Raw genomic sequence first — 22,044 nt, forward strand, 5'->3', positions numbered from 1 at the left:
CCCTGAGGTGTCGTCACGGAGGATTTCTCCTGATCCGCCAAGGCCAGAGGGTAACCCTTCGGCCACCCGAAGTCCGGAGTATTCGGCTCCTAAGGAGAGCAACAGAAAGAGTTCAGGACTGTCCGGTGCGCGACCAGACGTACTGATGAATCTTCTGGAGCAAGCGGCTATCTCAGAAGCGCATCGTACGCTAATGGGTATGGTGGTTGAGAGGATTTCTTCCGCCGAAAGCGGGTTGCAAGAAGCTTTTATGAGCCTGCTGAGAGGCTTTGAGGTACGCAAAGTAATATATGTTTTTTGACGGTACCGCACACGCTAGGTGTGCCCTATGCAGATAGTAGCCCCTGAGACTCTGGTTGCTGTCGAAAAACGGCGGCAAACAGAGGATCATAGTCCCAGGTAATAATCATGCCGCCTTCATGTGCAGGTGGCTGAAGGTCCGGTGGCTAGCCGGACTGGTAAGTTTGCCGAACTGAAGCGGCAACTTGATGCGGCAGATGCCGACATCGTGCTTGTAAACAAGCGGCTTGACGAGGCACAGGGTATGTATTTTCTCTGGTGATCAACACATATTAAGAGGAGCATGATGCTAGTATCTTTAATATGTTGTGACTGCAGATTGAGCTGCCGCCGTGGAGACCCTTCGGGCGGAACTTGCCTGAGCCAAGGAACAAGCCAGGAAGAGTGATGCGGCCACCTTAAAGGCGGTCGAAGAGCTGAGAGCCGAACAGGCTGCGCATTGCCGGAGCAAAGAGAAAATAGCCAAGATGGCTGTTGAGCTGAAAGATGCCGCCGACCGTTATGAGCTTCTTGAAAAGGAAAGCCAAACGAAGACGGCGGACCTGGAGAAAGCCATGGTAGCAGCCAAGGAAGCCCGCTCTAAAATCAGAGCGGTGAAGGAGGAGCTACGTCAAGCCGAAGATATCGCGGCTGGGAAGCCCTTTTTGTTGCGGACGAAGTTCGGAGATCCTAAGTATGCCCCTCTTGATCAATTATGGAGTTCTCCAGACACATACGTGGATTTGGCAGCGAGTGCTGCTGATGCGACCGAGTTTTTCAAAGATCAAAAAGATGACGAAGTGGAAAAGCTGTTCTGGTCGCAGTTCAATGTGCGAGTGCGTTCGCTGCTGTTAAATGAGCGAATGGCCGAGTGGGCCGAGCTCCATAGGTTGTCCGGGCTTGCCATGAGGTCTGTTGTGGATCATCTTTGGCCGGAAGGACCAAGGCCGAATAGTTATTTTGGCTTAGTGCAACGATTCCTTGGTGTTGTGCCGCATATCGACGCTATGAAGAGGTCAGCGTGCATAGAGGGTGCGCGGATGGCTCTTGCCCGTGTCAAGACATACTGGGCAGAGATGGAGGCCACCGCAATTGCAACCCAGAGTTCGGCCGTAGGCCGAGTATCGGCCGAGCACTATTTTGAAGAAGTCCTCGAAGGCGCTCGTTTAATAGAGGCTCAGTGCTCGAAGAGTATCATGTTCTAGTGACATGTATTCCAATTGTAAGAACAATGTTATTTGAATTATGAAGGCTGTGTTTATACTTTTGCCTGAAAGTATTATTATGCCTCCTGTGCGGTCGTTTATGTATATATATATATATCCTGAAAGTTTGCAGTCGTCGGCTTCAGCCCCCACGCATATAATGCGGGGGTGTTTGCAAAAGCGCGTCTTCACACTTGATCCAACGTCTTGGTCCATTAAGGAGGTGGTAGCGCGGCGAACAAGGCAATCGGACTTATTGCTTTAAGACTTTCGCTTAACCATAGGACTTTGACAGTGGGGCTACTATATAGCCCCTGGTATTTCCGCGGCTATCCGAATACGGTGCGCGTACGTACATGACCGGAAAAACCGGTCCTTCGTTAATGCGAAGGAATCCCGAAGATTCCGATGAGTCATCGAGTGGTTGACCAGTCTCACGCTTTATCATGACAGTCAGTTTTCGGCTTTCTCTACTGAGGTGCTCGTCCGGATGAACTAGGGCACAATCGCAGTAGTTCTCTCGGTGCCACCTTAGCCGATAGAGCGGAACGTAAGGTAGCAAAACACGGGAGCCGGGCAAACCCAACATTTGACCAAAGACATGATTCAGAGCTGATGCATATAAGGCCAAACTCACGACGCCGAACACTCCCTAAGGTATTCGGTCTTTATAACATATATCGGGCTGAGTAACGCCCTTGATAATGAACCCCGAGTGTCCAGGTACGTGCAATATTCTGACGTGGCGAAATGCCAATAACGTCAGCATCCTTCTCGGTTATACTGAGTATCCGGAGGATGTGAAGCAACAAAAGATAGTAAAAAAGGTTTACATAGGGTCTTAATCTAAAAAGAAACCTTTGAGCGGGTCCCTGCTGCACGTCTGCGCCTGTGTCTCCGTTGTGCCGTATCCTGGAAGGGTGTAGCACGATTGTCATCTGTAAAAGAGAAGAACTTAGGTGAAAGTTGTCGTGCGAAAAATTGGTTATTCTCAATAAACCATTAAAATTCAAGATAAGTAAGGTCGAGCCGAACTAGTCCTTTTTACACGCGGGAAGCCCCTAGTACCGCCTATGGGGGTATAACCATCAAACCAATCTCAGGTTTATCTAAGCTGTTACAGCTAGTGATGCGCCGGACTCGTCTAGTCGTGTCCGCGGTCTTGACGACTGATCATTTATTCTGGTTGGAGAGGCCGTTTAGTGTTCGGCTGTTAAAGCCGCCACACATTCTTCCGCGTGTAAGGAACGCTCAATATTTCCGCTAACTGTGATGATGCCGCGGGGACCAGGCATCTTAAGCTTAAGAGAAGCGTAATGCGGTACTGCATTAAAGCGAGCGAAAGTTGTTCTTCCAGTAGTGCTTGATAGCCGCTTCGGAATGGAGCGATGTCGAAGGTTAATTTTTCACTTTGGAAGTTGTCGGGAGAACCGAATACAACCTCTAGTACAAGAGAGCCCGTGCAGCGGGCCTCTGGGCCTCGCATTACTCCTTTAAAGGTAGTATTGCTTTGGCTGATTCTTGTCGGGTATATCCACATTATGCGGACCGTGTCCTAGTATATCAGATTAAGACTACTGCCGCCGTCCATGAGGACTTGGGTGAGATGGTATCCGTCGATAATTGGGTCTAACACCAAGGTAGCCAATCCTCCGTGCCGGATACTTGTCGGGTGATCCCTGCGATCAAAGGTGATCGGGCAGGCCGACCAAGGGTTGAACTTAGGGGTGACGGGCTCTACAGCGCATGTGTCTCGGAGTGCATGTTTGCTCCTTCTTGTTGTTACGTGAATCATGTTCACTGTTTTGACCTCTGGTGGGAATTTTTTCTGTCCCCCAGTGCTTTGATGGCGAGGCTCGTCCTCATCCTCGCTTGGTGTCTCCCTCCGCTTGTGTTCGGCGTTTAGCTTGCCGGCCTGCTTGAAGACCCAACATTCTCTGTGGGTGTGATTTGCAGGCTTGTCGGAGGTGTCGTGAATCTGACATAATTTGTCTAGAATCTTGTTTAGGCTGGACGGTCCATCTCTACTGCCTTTGAAAGGATTTTTCCGCTGACCGGGTCGAGAGCCCCTGAATCCGGCGTTTACCGCCGTGTTGTCTGGGCTGTCTTCATTATTTTGATGCTTGCTTTTACTGCGTCATGGTTTTCCATTGCCATCCCTGACTTCAGATGTGCCTGGGTCGCTGGTGCTGCTACGGGCCAGCCAGCTATCTTCGCCCGCGCAAAAGCGGGTCATAAGGCTTGTTAGGGCTGCCATTGTTCTTGGTTTTTCTTGGCCAAGGTGTCTGGCGAGCCATTCGTCTCGGACGCTGTGTTTGAAAGCTGCTAAGGCTTCGGCGTCCGGACAGTCAACGATTTGGTTCTTCTTAGTGAGAAATCTATTCCAAAGCTTTCGAGCTGACTCTCCGGGCTGTTGAATTATATGACTTAAATCGTCTGCATCCGGAGGTCGGACATAGGTCCCTTGAAAGTTGGCCCTAAAAGCATCCTCAAGCTCCTCCCAACTTCCAATTGAATTTTCGGGGAGGCTCTTCAACCAGTGACGAGCTGGTCCTTTCAGCTTGAGGGGCAAGTACTTGATGGCATGGAGATCGTCTCCGCGAGCCATATGGATGTGGAGGATGAAGTCCTCAATCCAGACCCCAGGGTCCGTCATTCCGTCGTACGCCTCTATGTTCACGGGTTTGAATCCCTCTGGAAATTCGTGATCCAGCACCTCATCGGTGAAACATAGGGGGTGCGCGGCACCCCTGTATTTGGATGTGTCATGGCGTTCTAACGGTTCTAGTGTTCGGTTTTGATTATGCGCTGGAGCGCCCTTCCTAGATCTGTAGATGGATCTGGTCACGCGGGCCTTTTGATGCAAGTCCTCGCGTGGATCATGTGCTGACTTATGTGCGGCCTCGTTAGCCGCCCTATCGCAGCCACGAGGTGGTCGATCCGACGGGTCGGCCGTTTTATTTTTCGGCTGTGTGGGCTCTAAGGCCTCATCATCGAATTCAGGCAACAACTTGCGCTTTGGATAGCTCTTTGTGTGGTAACTACCACCATACTTTTCTTCAGTGTCGAGCACTTTGTTCCACTGCTGTTGAGTGTATTCTGCGCGGCCTTAAGCCTTTGCTTCTGCTTCTTCAGATTCCTCGCGGTGGCAATAAGCCTTCTACGGAGGTTCTCTTGTTCCAAGTGTCTTTCCGGGATGATGTGTGCGTCGTCGTCCGGACTGTTTTCCTCTCCGGAGAGAGGTTGATGAGCTTTATCCTCGGCGTCGACGTGATCGGACAGCGGCTCCGTACTATGTTCGCCGTTCGCTGGTTCATCCTGTTCTTTCTCTGGGTCAATGTGGTCGTCGTTTCCTCTGGAGTCGACCGGGGTGTTATTTTTTCTTGCGCTGTTATCGCTGTTTTTGCCGAGGCGGGATTTGGAACGGCGCCTACGCCGTCGCTTTGGTTGCTTCTCGAGGGAGCTATCCTTCGCTGCATCCTTCCGTTCCTCGTCATTGTTTTCTTTGGGTGTCTCCACCATATATATATCGTGTGATGAAGTGGCTGTCCAGCGCCCTGTGGGTGGTGGTTCCTGTTCGTCTCCTGCATCGTCGTCCATACCGTCGATGTCTTCGGAGTCAAAATCGAGCATGTCGGTTAAATCGTCGACAGTGGCTACTAAGTGGGTGGTGGGTGGGGAGCGAATTTCTTCGTCGTCCGCATCCCATTCTAGCCGGACATAGTTCGGCCAAGGTTCTCCCAACAAGGAGAGAGACCTTAATGAATTTAGCACATCGCCAAAAGGCGAGTGCTGAAAGATATCCGCGGAGGTAAACTCCATGATCGGCGCCCCATCAGATTCGATAGGCATGGACGCAGGCGGTTCGGGGTCTGTGGCCGGGGATGAATCCGAGGATCCGGCGACACAGGTCTCATAGGAGGTGAAGTTAGTATTCGGCTCTATCGCCACTGAGTGTGTGGCCTCCGAGGCGGGGTCCATCCACCCGTCCTCGGACGGCGTAATCGACTCCGGAGCTAGAGCCGGAGTAGGCATAGGTGTGCTCTCTCGAATACCGTCCGGCGGCAGAGCTAAGTCGTGCTCGTCGTGACTGTGCGGCGCACCCGACATGTGCTCGAATCCGTCGAAGATCAAGTCTTCGCGGATGTCAGCAGTATAGTTCAAGTTTCCAAACCTGACCTGATGGCCAGGGGCGTAGCTTTCGATCTGCTCCAGATGGCCAAGCGAGTTGGCCCGCAGTACGAAGCCGCCGAATACGAAGATCTGTCCGGGGAGGAAAACCTCACCCTGGATTGCATCGTTGCCGATGATCGAAGGATCCATCTAGCCTTACGGTGACGGCACAATGGAACTCTCAATGAAAGCACCAATGTTGGTGTCAAAACCGGCAAATCTCGGGTAGGGGGTCCCGAACTGTGCGTCTAAGGCGGATGGTAACAGGAGGCGGGGGACACGATGTTTACCCAGGTTCGGGCCCTCTCGATGGAGGTAATACCCTACTTCCTGCTTGATTGATCTTGATGATATGAGTATTACAAGAGTTGATCTACCACGAGATCGTGGAGGCTAAACCCTAGAAGCTAGCTTATGGTATGATTGTTCTTGTCCTACGGACTAAACCCTCCGGTTTATATAGACACCGGAGGGGGCTAGGGTTACACAGAGTCAGTTACAAGGGAGGAGATCTACATATCCGTATTGCCAAGCTTGCCTTCCACGCCAAGGAGAGTCCCATCCGGACACGGGACGAAGTCTTCAATCTTGTATCTTCACAGTCCAACAGTCCGGCTAAAGTATATAGTCCGGCTGCCCGAGGACCCCCTAATCCAGGACTCCCTCAGTGGCTAGGTCAGATTCTTTGCCGTCTGCCTTCTGGACCTTTGCCATCCGCTGGCGGACGGCAAAGAAATGGCCTAGTTAACGGCCGTCTCCCCCCTCCTATGCGCGCTCTCTGTCTCTCCGGTCCCACCCCCCCCTCTCCCCTCCCTCTCACCCCGCGCCCCCAACTCACCCGCGCCCGCGCCCGCACCGCCGTCGTCGAGCACCGCCACCCCACCCCGCCGCCCCGGAGCCCTGCAGCCCCGTCCCCACCACCACCTGGCGCCCCCTCCGCCCGGCCAGTGCTGCCCCGCCGCCGCCCCCCACGCTGCCGCCGCCCCGGAGCCCTGCGGCCCCGTCGCCACCACCGCCCGGCGCCCCCTCCGCCCGGTCAGCGCCACCCCCGCCGCCCCGGAGCCTTGCGGCCCCGTCGCCACCACCGCCCGGCACCCCCTCCGCCCGGCCAGCGCCCCTCCGCCACCGAGCAACCCCGCCGCCCGGCGCCCCTGGGCCTGCCGCAGGCCGTCCCACCCCTGCCACAGGTGAGCCCCGTCCGCACCCCTCTTCTCCTCTTTTTTTCTGTTTTTTCTGTTTTTCAGTTTAGATTACTTTTAGTTTTGTTTTAGATTTTGTTTAGTTTAGATTACTGTTAGTTTAGTTTTATATTTAGTTTAGTTTAGATTACTTTTAGTTTGGTCTTAGGTTTAGTTTAGTTTTAGGTTTATGTTTAGTAATGAAAAAAACTAAGAATAATTAGAGGAGGAGGAGGAGGAGAAGAAGAATAGCTAGGTTTAGGTGTAGTTTTTTCCTGTTTTGTTTTAGGTTAATTAGTGGTTGGTTTAAGAAGAGGAAAAAGGAGAAGAAGAAGAAGAAGAAGAAGAAGAGGAGGAGGAGGAGGAGGAGGAGAAGAAGAAGAAGAAGAAGAAGAAAGAGAAGAGGAGGAGGAGGAGAAGAAGAAAGCTAGAGGAGAGGAGGAGAAGAAGAAGACCACCGACACCCCGACCCCGACCCCGACCACCGACACCTCGACACCTGACACCCCGACCACCGACCCCGACACCCTGAGACCCCAACAATCGACACCCCGACCCCCCACCCCCGACACCCTGACACCACACCCCGACCCACACCCCGACCCTGACCCCGACACCATGACACCCCGACCCCGACACGACACCCCGACACCCTGACACCACACCCCGACCCCGACCACCGACACCCCGACCCCGACCCCGACACCCTGAGACCCCGACAATCGACACCCCGACCCCCCCCCACCCCGACCCCGACAATGATGATGATGCATTTAATGATCCCGGAGCATATATAGACGATTCAGAGTACTATTAGTAATGTGAGCTTTCAATTTTTTATTATGTTCATGATGATGATACACTTAAATTATATACATATTATTCATGTCAGGTATCCAAATTTTTTATGTTGTACTAGTTTCGTTTACTTTGTGTCATTGCAGGTGTTGACAGGATGGTGGGCAAGGGTCCAGAGCGCCCCGAGCCTCCTGCGAGCGCTACTGGGAGGGGTGGTTCCATTATTCTAGCCCAACCCCTCCGGAGAGCACCGCTAGACAGTATGCAGACAGCTACGGCGGGCGCTTCTTCTTCGGCTGGGAGAGGTCGGGGGAGGACGAAGAAGGCTGCTAGAGGTGGACGTGGCAGCGGGAGAGGTAGGAAGGCTGCTACGCCTTCCTCGCCGCCGCCCTCAGCTAATTCACCCGACCACGTGGACCCGTCTTGGACTCTGGTCCATGAGCCTCCGGTCGCCGATCCTTCGCCCCACCACACTCGGGTCGCCGATCCTTCGCCCCACGTGAGTCCCGTCCCAGAGTCTTCGTCCCAGAAGACTCCAGTCCAGGAGTCTTCTTCCCACGAGACTCCGGAGGCTAGTGGCCCTACTGATGGTAGCGAGGACACCTTTTCTGATGATAGCTACAGCAACGACGAGCTGGTTGAGAAGGGCAAGAAGGTCTACAAGCGTGGCTGTACAAAGCTCCCGCCCGTGCCGGCGACCCCCAACCAGAGGTGGTTGATTGCGCCTAAAGGGTTGAAGTAAGTGCATTTAATATTCTTTAACCTTTTGCCTTCATGTTCCTTCAAATTAATATCCAATGCGTTGGCCTTGTCATACTGCAGGGGCTGGGTATACCCCCGTGGTGTCCGCAGGCCCAACCAGGTCCTTGGTGTGATTTGCCAGCAGCACTTCCCTGGGTGGGTCACGTTGCCCGGTGAGGGTTAGTTTCCACATCTAGCACTGAGCTGGGAGCTGTGCTCGGTTGCCCCGGCCCCGCCGGGGGAAATGGTCGACGGTGTCTTGTGCGAGACGGTGGCCGACATGGTGTTCCGTCGGTTTTGGGTAATTTCTCCTTTACAGAATAAAAGTCAACACTACCTAGTGATTGTACTAATCAGTGTTGTCTTGTTTGATTGCAGACCTTCTACAGGGTTTCAGAGGGAGAGCAGGAGGCCGCGTCTATGGTTGTCGAAACCGAGTGCAAGCGCCTACTTCAGAACTTACGGCACGAGGCTCGGGTGCAGGCCGTTCGAGACTACTACGCCTCGAAGGGTATTAGGAGGGCCAAGAAGAAGTGTCGCGACAAGTTTCTGAGTAAGGAGAAGTACATGCAGGTAATTACCTATTCTTAAGGCCTTGAACTTAGTTTTCTTGATTTGATTCGTAGGCGTAGCACTGAAATTTCTCTTGACTAACTTAGGTGCCCCCGAGATGGTGTGCGGATAAGATGGACTGTTGGGAGGCGTTGGTGGATGCGTGGTGCTCTCCCGAATGGCTAGTCGAACACCAGAGGGCCAAGGATAAGCGCGACCAAATGGAAGGTGTGCCACACCATCAAGGGAGCTCCAACCTGTTTGAGTACGGGGATAACTGGGTATGTGGTTTGGTACATGATTCATGCAATTTCATTCTTCATGCTAGCATTTATCCCTTCCAAAATGACTTAATATGCTTAGTTAGTTAAAAAATGGCATAACTACCTTCGATAGTTCATTTATGACATATTTAGCTCCAAAATGACATAATAACCTTAGATAGCTCTATAAAATGACTCAATATGCTTTAGTTAGTTAAAAAATGGCATAACTACCTTTGATAGCTCAATAACGACCTAAACTAATCTTAGCTAGTTCATTCATGACATAATTAGCTATGAAATGACATAATAACCTTAGATAGCTCTATAAAATGACTCAATATGCTAAGGTTGGTTAAAAATGGCATAACTACCTTCAATAGCTCAATAACGACCTAAACTAATCTTAGCTAGTTCATTCATGACATAATTAGCTCTAAAATGACATAATAACCTTGGATAGCTCAATAATGACATAATTAGCATACTTTGGTCAAAAATGGCATAATAATCTTGGTTACCTTGAAAATGACCTAAACTTAGCTTATTTTCCTCGAAAATGACATAATAACCTTTCTTAGCTCCAAAATGACCTATTTATATAACAATATCATTCTTCATGCTAGCTTGAGCCCTTAACTAATATTTTGTTCCTCTCTCTCAGGCGCACCACCACAAGAAGCTTGTGCCAAATATGTTCGACCTCTATGGCATGGCCCATATGGCCCCGTACAAGAAGGCCAAGCCATTCACGGAGTCTGACCTAGATCATCCAGAGAGCTTCACCAACATCTCCTCCCACCACAAGCTTGTGAAGTATAGAGACCATGGGAAGGCGAGGAAAGGGGAGGACTTTAACCCGAGCCAGGATCCTTTTGATACAGAGCTGGTGATGATATTTGGTGGCGGGAGGTCCCATGGCTCTCAAGCCATTGGTGATGGACTGATACGTTGTCCTAGGACTCTCCCGCAGATCAAGAAGCGCCTGAGTAGCTCTGATCCTGAGATAACGCCTCGTGCACGGCCCGCAAAGCTCGCCATGGCGGTTAGTTATACGGACTCTCTTACCTTTCCTCCAACATTGTGTGTGCATCCGTCGATGATTACAATGCTAACGAGGAGTGGTGTGTTGCAGGCATTGGTTGAGAAAGAGAGATTGAAGACCCAGGCGCTTTTGGAGGAGGCAAAAAGGGAAGCGGCGGAGAGGGAGAGGGAGCTGGAGGAGACGACGGCTAAGCTATTGTTGGAGGAGAGGAACCGGAACGACAACGCTAACTGGGCCCTATACGAGCTCATCGTGGTATGTTTCTCGTGCATATTTAGCCCAATCATGCATGTAATGTTCGCATTACTATCTAATATGACTGACTCGTGAGAACCAAATGTGCAGACCATGTGCAAGAAAAACGGCCAGGCCCCTCCGCCGATGCCCCAGATTGCTCCGGCGACCACGGTGAGTTTGATTTGAATGGTCGTTAGTTACTACTATTCACATTTCAGTTTGCGAACTTGCTAACGAGACATTATTGGAAATGATCTTTGGTGCAGCATGGCTCCTGACAAGCATCGACCAATCCTTCTGCGTCTACCAATGCCGGAACCCCGACCGGTCCTTCACCTCCGTCTAGCACTGACGCAGCCCGGCCCGACCATTCCTACACCTCCGTGATAACGGTATTTTTCTTCTGATTTAGCCTGTTTAGTCCATTTTTGACATAATTTAGCCTATTTAGTCCACAAATGACATAATAAGATGGGCAAAATCAAGGAAGAGGAAGAAAAGAAGAAGAAAAATGAAGTTAGCTCTAAGTTATATCAAAAATGACATAATATGCTTAGTTAGGTCAAAAATGGCATAATTAGGTAGGTAAGCTCAAAAATGGCATTTTTCTTCTTATTTAGTCCATTTATGACATAATTTAGCCTATTTAGTCCACAAATGACATGATAAGATGAAGAAAATCTAGGAAGAGGAAGAAAAGAAGGAATAGGAAGAAAAGAAGAAGAAGAAGAAGAAGAAGAAGAAGAAAAGAAGAAGAAGACTAGAAGAAGTTAGCTCTAGTTTTCTTCTTCTTCTTCTCCAAAATGAAGTTAGCTCTAAGTTATATCAAAAATGGCATAATATGCTTAGTTAGGTCAAAAATGGCATAATTAGCTAGGTAAGCTCAAAAATGGCATTTTTCTTCTTATTTAGCCTATTTAGTCCATTTTTCTTCTTCTTCTTCTCCAAAATGAAGTTAGCTCTAAGTTATATCAAAAATGGCATAATATGCTTAGTTCACTCAAAAATGGCATAATTAGCTAGGTTAGCTCCATTTTACCTAAGTATGCTTACTTCTTCTTCATTTTCTTCTTCTTCTTCTGATTCTAGTCTTCTTCTTCTAACTTTCTTGTTTCCCATTTTAAAGATTTAATTCACTATATGGAAGCTTGCATGGATGGAGTGCTTGCTTCCCTTTTCTTTTTTTCGTTTGTATCGATGAAAAATGTGGAACTTGTTATATGGATGCATGGAACAATGTGTTGGATGAACATTGTGATGTTACTGTAATATGTATAGATGGAACTCTGTTTCTTATTATGTATGTATGTTGTCATGGATGGAGCTATGTGTTGGATACATCATATCTCTGCTGTGCATGTGAAAAAAAAATATGTATATCTGTGTGTGAATTCCTGTGAAATTAAATGGATTCAAATAAAAACAAGGGATATGTAGCCTCTTTGCCATCTGCTAGCAGACGGCGAAGCTCTTTGCCGTCTGCTAGAGGACGGCAAAGAGGGCACGTGGCAGCTACCTGTAAAAACTGGGAACACTGGCTGCCTATTTGGTCACTTGCCGTCTGCCAGCAGACGGCAAAGATTCAAATCACTTCGCCGTCCGCTGGCGGACGACATAGCTGGCCACGTGGGAGCTTCCCAGTGCTGCCTAGCTAAGCTCTTTGCCGTCTTTCAGCGGACGGCAAAGAGCTTTGACTCTTTGCCGTCCGCTGGCAGACGGCAAAGAGCACCGTTAACCCCCTAACGGCTCTCACGCCACCGCACTGTCGTCCGTTGTCTTTGCCGTCTGCTGGCCTCGGATGGCGGACGACACAATCCTTTGTCGTCCGTTTCCAGGAAGAGGACGACAAAGAAGGCCTTTGCCGGCACGTGTTCAGACGGACTGTTTGTCGTCTGCTAGCGGACGGCAAAGAAGTTTGCCGTCCGTGATCTATGCCTTTGCCGTCTGCCATGGCAGACGGCAAAGAAGCTGATTCCAGTAGTGTGACCCCAATGCCAGGGGAAATGAGACGTCGTCAATGGGAGTCAAAGGAAAACCTAATCGCCTTGTATGCCCGAGAGCTGTGAGACAAAGGGGTAAGTGCTACCTCTTGAGCACTGCGTTGGTTTTCCCTTGAAGAGGAAAGGGTGATGCAGTAAAGGAGCGTAAGTATTTCCCTCAGTTTTTGAGAACCCAGGTATCAATCCAGTAGGAGGCCACACACGAGTCCCTTGCACCTGCACAAACAGATAAAATCCTCGCAACCAACGCAATAAAGGGGTTGTCAATCCCTTCACGGTCACTTACGAAAGTGAGATCTGATAGATATGACAAGATAATGTTTTTGGTATTTTTATGGTAAAGATGCAAAGTAAAATAAAAGGCAATAAAAATAGCTAAGTGTTGGAAGATTAATATAATGGAAAATAGACCCGGGGGCCATAGGTTTCACTAGTGGCTTCTCTCAGAGCATAAGTATTACTGTGGGTGAACAAATTACTGTTGAGCAATTGACAGAATTGAGCATAGTTATGAGAATATCTAGGTATGATCATGTATATAGGCATCACGTCCGAGACAAGTAGACCGACTCCTGCGTGCATCTACTACTATTACTCCACACATCGACCGCTATCCAGCATGCATCTAGAGTATTAAGTTCATAAGAACAGAGTAACGCTTTAAGCAAGATGACATGATGTAGAGGGATAAACTCATGCAATATGATATAAACCCCATCTTGTTATCCTCGATGGCAACAATACAATACGTGCCTTGCTGCCCCTACTGTCACTGGGAAAGGACACCGCAAGATTGAACCCAAAGCTAAGCACTTCTCCCATTGCAAGAAAGATCAATCTAGTAGGCCAAACCAAACTGATAATTCGAAGAGACTTGCAAAGATAGCCAATCATACATAAAAGAATTTAGAGAAGATTCAAATATTGTTCATAGATAAACTTGATCATAAACCCACAATTCATCGGTCTCAACAAACACACCGCAAAAGAAGATTACATCGAATAGATCTCCACAAGAGAGGGGGAGAACATTGTATTGAGATCCAAAAAAAGAGAAGAAGCCATCTAGCTAATAACTATGGACCCGAAGGTCTGAGGTAAACTACTCACACATCATCGGAGAGGCTATGGTGTTGCTGTAGAAGCCCTCCGTGATCGATGCCCCCTCCGGCGGAACTCCGGAAAAGGCCCCAAAATGGGATCTCACGGGTACAGAAGCTTGCGGCGGTGGAATTAGGTTTTTGGCTCCGTATCTGGTAGTTTGGGGATACGTAGGTATATATAGGAGGAAGAAGTATGTCGGTGGAGCAACGTGGGGCCCACGAGGGTGGAGGGCGCGCCCAGGGGGGTAGGCGCGCCCCCTACCTCGTGCCCTCCTGGTTGATGTCTTGACGTAGGGTTCAAGTCCTCTGGATCACGTTCGTTCCGGAAATCACGTTCCCGAAGGTTTCATTCCGTTTGGACTCCGTTTGATATTCTTTTTCTGCGAAACTCTGAAATAGGCAAAAAAACAGCAATTCTGGGTTGGGCCTCCGGTTAATAGGTTAGTCCCAAAAATAATATAAAAGTGTATAATAAAGCCCAATAATATCCAAAACAGAATATAATATAGCATGGAACAATCAAAAATTATAGATACGTTGGAGACGTATCAGTAAGGCGTGTAGTTGAGGTTCTTGTGTAGATGTGCATTATTAAGATATTGCCTCCCTTGAGATAAAATGCATAAAACAGACATAAAGGTAGTGGTATTTTATTTAATGAACTCCATACGCAGAACAACCATGCCTTTGTCATCTAGGGTGGTGGGGTACATAAAAAGACCAAATATAAGATATCATTGTGCACCGTCTCAAGTTATTGGTAGCCATTGACGCAGTGGCGGACCTAAGATCTTAGCGCGGGGGTGCCGCAACCAACATACAAAATGTATACTTAATGCAATATCAGTGTTTCAGTTCAAAGTTTGTGAAAAAACACACCATGGGTAGCATAATCTGGTCCATGGATCATCATAATTTGAACAAATATTCCCTAAACAATACTAAGTTGTGATAAAAAATAATTTTACTACATACTAGTATAAATAGTTTTGCATTTTTAGAGGGGCACCCCACATAGATCTGCACATGCATCAACATTCTAATACTGCGAGGTTCTACCCTTGATAGCAATAACGATACATTATATTCCCCTCGTTCGGGAGTTAAAGGACCGAAGGGGCACCAAACGTCATTCAGATTTGTAACATTGTATAGCCAATACATGGGAATTTGAACTCCCTCGCCATGTATTAGTCATTATTTGCATGAGCCAACGAATTCATTCAAACATTCCATGATCAAATGATAATACATCTTTGTTGGTAATTTCATATTCTTTTTGCAAGTAAATATATGTATTTATATCCAAAAAAACTCAATATGCAAGACGAGTTGGAATATTTAAACTAGCCTTCAGCTAGCTTCGCAACCATGGTGGAGAGAGCACTTATGCAACGGAGAGGGGGCACAAATTAACTAGCAGAGAGAAACTTGCCGCGTTAGATATATATAGGGGAGAAAAGGAGGACATAGCCTCGTCGCTACCGCAAGAATGGCTAGGGTAACATCACCCTTATCTCCAAGGTCGATCTTCCGTTGTCGAAGTCGCTGGCTACTCATAACACCACCACCGCGAAGAGCGTGAAGGAGAAAAGACCATCACCTCAATACCTATAGTAAGACACACCTGTTGGGGAACGCATTATTTCAAAAAAAATCCTACGATCACGCAAGATCTATCTAGGAGATGCATAGCAACGAGAGGGGGAGAGCATCTTCATACCCTTGAAGATCGCAAAGCGGAAGCGTTTATCAACGCGGTTGATGTAGTCGTACACCTTCACGATCCGTCCCGATCAAGTACCGAACGTACAACACCTCCGCGTTCAGCACACGTTCAGCTCGATGACGTCCTCGCCTTCTTGATCCAGCAAGACGGGCGAAGTAGTAGATGAGTTCCGGCAGCACGACGGCGTGGTGACGGTGTTGGTGAAGAACAATCTCCGCAGGGCTTCACCAAGCGCTACGAAAACTATGACGGAGGATAAACTAGAGGGGACGGGATTGCCGGCACACGGCCTTGTGATTCTTGATGTGTCTTTGGTGCTAGCTGTGCCCCTCTATTTATATGTTGAGCCCTGGGGTCGAAACTTGGAATAAAAGCCTTCTCAAAGTCGGTTTTGCCCGAAAGGCAAGAGTCCTACACGGACTCCAGGGCTAGACGCCAGGGTTCCTGGCGTCTAGCCTCTGGTCTCCACAAAACTTCCTTTTGCACTTTCCAAAAGCCTCGTGGGCTTTCCCCTTTGGCCCAAATAAAGTGTTCTCGTACCCAAACATTTCGAGAGACATCCGGAACCCCTTCCGGTGAATTCCGGAACCCTTCCGGAGATCAAACACTACTATCCCGTATATCAATCTTTACCTCCGGACCATTCCGGAGTTCCTCGTCATGTCCGTGATCTTATCCGGGACTCCGAACAACATTCGGTTACCAACATACATAACTCATATAATACTATATCGTCAACGAACGTTAAGCGTGCGGACCCTACGGGTTCGAGAGACATGACTGAGACACCTCTCCGGTCAATAACCAATAGCGGAACCTGGATGCCCATATTGGCTCCTACATATTCTACGAAGATCTTTATCGGTCGAACCTTATGACAACATACGTAATTCCCTTTGTCATCGGTATGTTACTTGCCCGAGATTCGATCGTCGGTATCTCCATACCTAGTTCAACCTCGTTATCGGCAAGTCTCTTTACTCGTTCCGTAATGTATCGTCCCGCAACTAACTCATTAGTCACATTGCTTGCAAGGCTTATTATAATGTGCATTACCGAGAGGGCCCAGAAATACATCTCCGATACTCGGAGTGACAAATCCTAATCTTGATCTATGCCAACCCAACAAACACCTTCGGAGATACCTGTAGAGCATCTTTATAATCACCCAGTTACGTTGTGACGTTTGATAGCACACAAGGTATTCCTCCGGTATCCGGGAGTTGCATAATCTCATAGTCAAAGAAATATGTATAAGTCATGAAGAAAGCAATAGCAATAAAACTTAACGATCATTATGCTAAGCTAACGGATGGGTCTTGTCCATCACATCATTCTCTAATGATGTGATCCCGTTCATCAAATGACAACACATGTCTATGGTCAGAAAACTTAACCATCTTTGATTAACGAGCTAGTCTAGTAGAGGCATACTAGGGACACTCTGTTTGTCTATGTATTCACACATGTACTAAGTTTCCGGTTAATACAATTCTAACATGAATAATAAACATTTATCATGATATAAGAAAATATAAATAACAACTTTATTATTGCCTCTAGGGCATATTTCCTTCAACACCAGCAGAGAGGGCATAGACACTGACTCCTAGATCCAACACCAATAGTTGGAAGAATCACTACTTCGATGAGAGATATGGAGGAAGCTTATTTGACGCCGTCGTTGCAACCGTCGAAGCCAAAGCCATGGAGGGCCAAAGATCTAACAAATACACTACATTAATAAACACGTGCGAAAACAAAGTCATGGGGTCCCCACTCCCACCGCTATCGCGGAGTGAGTCAGTGAAGTTAAGGATCGCTAGTAACGCGTAGTATATGGGGCCCCTTCCTTACGTGTAGCGACTAGGTCATGCGTCAAGTGGAAACAATTCATTACACAAATGTTTGAAACTTTATTGGCCATTTCACATTAACTAGCTATAACAACCGAGAGAGATAGGGGTTGACGATATAGTCAGCTGTATCAATTAATCATGTCATAAAACTGCCCTCCTAAGGAGAGTTTGGGCGGGATATGTCTTGTGGACACTAGCAATAGAACCCCCATTTGTTTTCCTTTTCCTCTTCCCATTCAAACTTCCACAGGTTCCTTTGTAAGAGGGAGTCATCAAACCGAGGGCTCATGTGGAGAGCTTTCAATGGTTTTTACGAAATTATGAAGAAAAGTTGGTGTTTTCTTTTTCCTATATTGTTAGCGTCTAGTATGTTTATCTTGTAGAAAACATATCGGATTGCACGACAAATGTGACGAAGATGACATCATAAGGCCATGTATCTATTGGGTAACTTCCAAAAGCGGTATTTGAAGTGCAATTATGCTATCATCAAGAAATTATAGAGCGGCGCGACATTTGTTACAAGCACACAATAAATCAGCCATCCTTATTCCTCTTCGATTTAATGAAAAATCATAGAAGTTTTAGAAGATTGGGTCCCGAGACATTTTTTGCCATATTAGTTGTTTGTTTCTTATGATTGAATAGTACAGTGTTTCTTTAAGGCATTTTTCACAAAAAGGACAAGATATATTATAAATATTCATCAGAAGTACAAAACATCTCAAACATAATCAAAATTACATCGAGGTCCATGAAAAAAACACTGCCTCGGTGAGAGATCTGGAGGAAGCTTATTTGACGCCGCCATCGCAACCTCGAAGCAAAAGCCATGGAGAGCCAAAGACTTAACGGAGACACTACATTAATAAACACGTGCGGAAACAAAAGCCCCTGGACCCCCTCCCTCCGTTGTAGCCGAATCAACCTGTGAAGTTAAGGAAACCCAGTAACGCATATTATATGGGGCCCCTTCCTTACATGTAGCGGCTAGGTCACGGGTCGAGGGGAAACAATTCATTACACAAATGCGTGAAGCTTTATTAGTCATTTCATATTAACTATCTATAACAATCAAGAGAGAGATAAGTGATGAACTGCCCTCCTAGGGAGAGTTTGGCGGGATTTTTCGTGTGGACACTAGCAATAGAACCCATTTGATTTCCCTTTGGTCTTCCAATTCAAACTTCCACGGGTTCCTTTGTAACAGGTAGTCATCATACCGAGGGCTTTTTTATTAAATTATGAATGAAAATGTGGCCTTTTCTTTTCTTATAATGTTAGCCTCTAGTATGTTAAACCTATAGAAAACATACAAGCTTAAACCATAAATATAACAACCACACTTAAGGCCATGTAATTGATGGGTAAATTCGAAGAGGGATATTTGAAGTGCAATTATGCTATCATCAAAAAATTATAGAGTGGCGCAACATTTGATACAATCACGCAATAAATCGGGCGTCGTTACAACTCTTTGAATTAAAGAAAATTCATAGGAGTTTAGAAGATTGGATACTTAACCATTTTCCACCATATAGTTTATTTGACTCATATGCTTGAATAATACAGTGTTTCTTTTAAGGTGTTTTTTTTGCAAAAAGGACCAGGTCTATTATAAAGATTCAGCGGAAGTACTAGCACCTCAAACATAATAAAAATTACATCGAGGTTCATGGACCATCGAATGACCACCGCTGCCGAGCCGCTCTGGCTGCTCCCATAGCGGAGTCGGTCTAACCTTGTCGATGACAGTGAGGAAGCCTTTGTACACGTGCCATTGAGGGCCGATGCACCAGAGCCATAGTCATTGTTGTTGCATCCTTGAATAAACATGAAGAACCTGAGACCAAAACTAACCATTGCGTATGCAAGGCGAGAAACCCTAACCTCACCGTCTGAGGAGCTAACAAGAATCACAGATCAAATTACTTACCTAGGCCAATCTGGTTGCGCCTAGATTGTAATGCTCCTCCTTAGATGCCCAACAAACCTGGACGGAGGGAGTATTATTCTTTGTTTTGTTTGACTAGTGTATTTTTTTGGGTTAAAACTTTTGATCTATCATAGTCTTTCAAGAAGAAGCGCCTCCATGTGCTCGAGTGCCCACAGCGCAGGGACTAGAACCCTATCTATCTACTAGTTGGAGTAGAGGCACTAGTATTCCACTCCGCGCCACCGTCCACTATAGTGGCTGGCGGAGGGAGGCGATTCTCCTGGCTCGCCAATGAAATAAGGGGGAGGAAGGCTTCACTTAGTTGTCTTGCTAGAGGAGAAAGAAAAGCACAATATAGTTCTTCTAAGCTATTTCACATCTGCATCACATTTTACATAACCTCAAGCAGTTTGGAAGCAATAGTTTGTTACTTCCCTTGGAGCAATCAAAAGAACCAAATATACTCCCTCCGTCCGCGAATAAATGTGCATCTAGCTTTTGTCTTTAAGTCAAACTTTTAAAATTCTGACCAACTTTCTAGGAAAAAGTACCAACATTTATGATAGTAAATTAGTATCACTAGATCCGTTCTGAAATATACTGTCATAATATACCAATTTGATGACATATATATTACTAATATTTTCTATAAAGTTGATCAAAATTTTAAATTTTTGACTTAAAACAAAAACTAGGTGTACACTTATTCGCGGACGGAGAGAGTATGTAGGATTCAAAATGATGCCTCAATCATACGTTGTCCTGTTACTTCATTTTAAAATGCGGTGAATCAGAGAGTTTCTCAATAAACTTTAACACCACATACATCCAGCCAAAAAAAGAAGCCTGGTGTACGTTTGCCGGTTTATGATAGTTACATAACATGAAGAGTTACCATGGTTCACAAGGGGGTAAAAGTGATAGTATATGTTTTCTCCCCCTTGCCGAAGCATGTCCGAAATAAAACTGAGTGGACTGGTTTTTCCCTCACTGAGAGCTACGATGACAGACACAAAACTTTTTAAAAATGTAGACAAGAATGGGATGTCGTTCAGTTATGTGTTTTTACATTCCTACATTTCAAAATTCAACCGAACTCAAGTGACCCTTGGTGCACTTTGGCTCCATATTATGTTTGTATCACGTCCACTAATTACCACGAAAACAAAGAATACCACGAAATCGACAGAATTTTTTTGCGCCCACAGACAGCCACGGTGACAAGACGACACGGAACTTTTTCAAAAGGCCAGTCGCCAAGATACGCCAACGTGCGGATCCCTCGGATGCAAACCACGAGCACCAATCAACGGCGTGAACCGGCTCCAAACGTACCGTCCTTTCACACACGGCACGAATTTTGTGGCCTTTCCCTTTCGCTTTTTACGCACATCAGTCGATTCCTGTTTGCCAAAAAAGAAAAGCCGGCTCCCACGGGCATATATTCTCCCCAGGCGACGTGATCCTTTTCTTTTAATTGCATCATGTACTCTTTTTTCCTTTGCGATGTTTATTGTATACTTGTCGTGACGTGCAAGCTGGTGGATCCACGTGCGGTGAGCATAGAATGCAACGTGCAAGCATCAACGCGTACGTACGTGTTCGGGAGAGAGAAACAAAAGCATCACGGGTTATTTTCTTTTATGAAATGTGGCGTTTTGGAGGGCACCGCGCACTCTCTCTCTCTCTTGGCGATCGATGGAGACGGCTCTGCCTTTCGGCAAAGTAAAAGCGAGACAAGAACGTCGATGGGGCGGTAAAAAGAAGAGGTGCGGTGAACCGGCCGTCAGGGCATCTTGGCTGGTTGGCTACTAGTCCAATGCTTTGTTATTGTACCCAACTGCTTGCTTGCCAAAGCTAGAGCACTCGTGTGTTCGTCGGTCCAAATGCTCATCCCGCCAAAGTCCCGTGGTAAATACTTGTCTAATCAAGCGTCGGGTAAAGGGCTGTAGATTTTTGGCCGGAAATTTGCATCGACCTCCTTTGGGGTTTCGAGAGGCCGTGCAATGCATGCATGCATCGACCTCCTTTGGGATTTTTGGCCGGAAGTACGTGCGTGTAGGTGTAGTGTCTTTTCTTTGGCCGGGTAGACGGTAGGTAGCAGCAGTGGAGTAGTATCATCACTCCGTAATGTAGTACGTAGATCTGAGCCGGGTCCCGTCCCCTCCGGATCTTGACCGGTCAAAGAGGACAGGGGGCCCGCCACTGGCGCGGGTAGTGCGTTGCATGTCGGCCTCGGGAGCCGCGCGCGCCTTGGGACAGGTTGGCGAGGGCGACGTGACCCTGCCCGCCTCTGCTCCCCGCTCAGCCCAGCCCCTCGTAACTCGGGGAGCCTCGATGCATGTGTATGTGTGTGGTCATCTCAGCGGTCTCGCGCGTGCGTCGAATCGAATCTTTCCCTCCCCTCCCCTCCACCCACCGGAAATTGCGAATGGTGTGCGCGTTTCAAAAAAATCATTTTATTATAAATGTTCTATAACGTTTTTTTCCTGTAAAAACACACATGTATAATACGTATGTGCACATTTTCATAATCCTTATTTACACACGTGGCATACGAAGAAAAGGCAAATATGTACTTTCAAATGGGCCGCTTTTTGTCTGACTTGGGGCCGGATTCTTTTCAAAGTTTACAAATTCACTTTTTTCATAACAAATTTTCATGGGTCTGTGATGAACTCATACAAGCTTTCACATGATTTACATTTCGTTAGTTTTATAGATGATCAAAGTTTGATCCAAATTACAAAAGGTTTCATTAAATCATGTGGTATCAACTATCATCGGAAGCAAGTTCAAAACAAAAAAGAAGCATCGACTTGTATATAGGCTGCCATTTTTCATAACTTGCTATTCAAGGCTGATATCGTTCAAACAGACTTACTACCTTCATTCTGGCTTTCTTAGTATTTTTTTGTCAAATTTTGATCATTAATTTAATTTAAA

Source organism: Aegilops tauschii, chromosome 3 (genome assembly GCF_002575655.3).
Source record: "Aegilops tauschii subsp. strangulata cultivar AL8/78 chromosome 3, Aet v6.0, whole genome shotgun sequence".
NCBI classification, from domain to species: Eukaryota; Viridiplantae; Streptophyta; class Magnoliopsida; order Poales; family Poaceae; genus Aegilops; species Aegilops tauschii.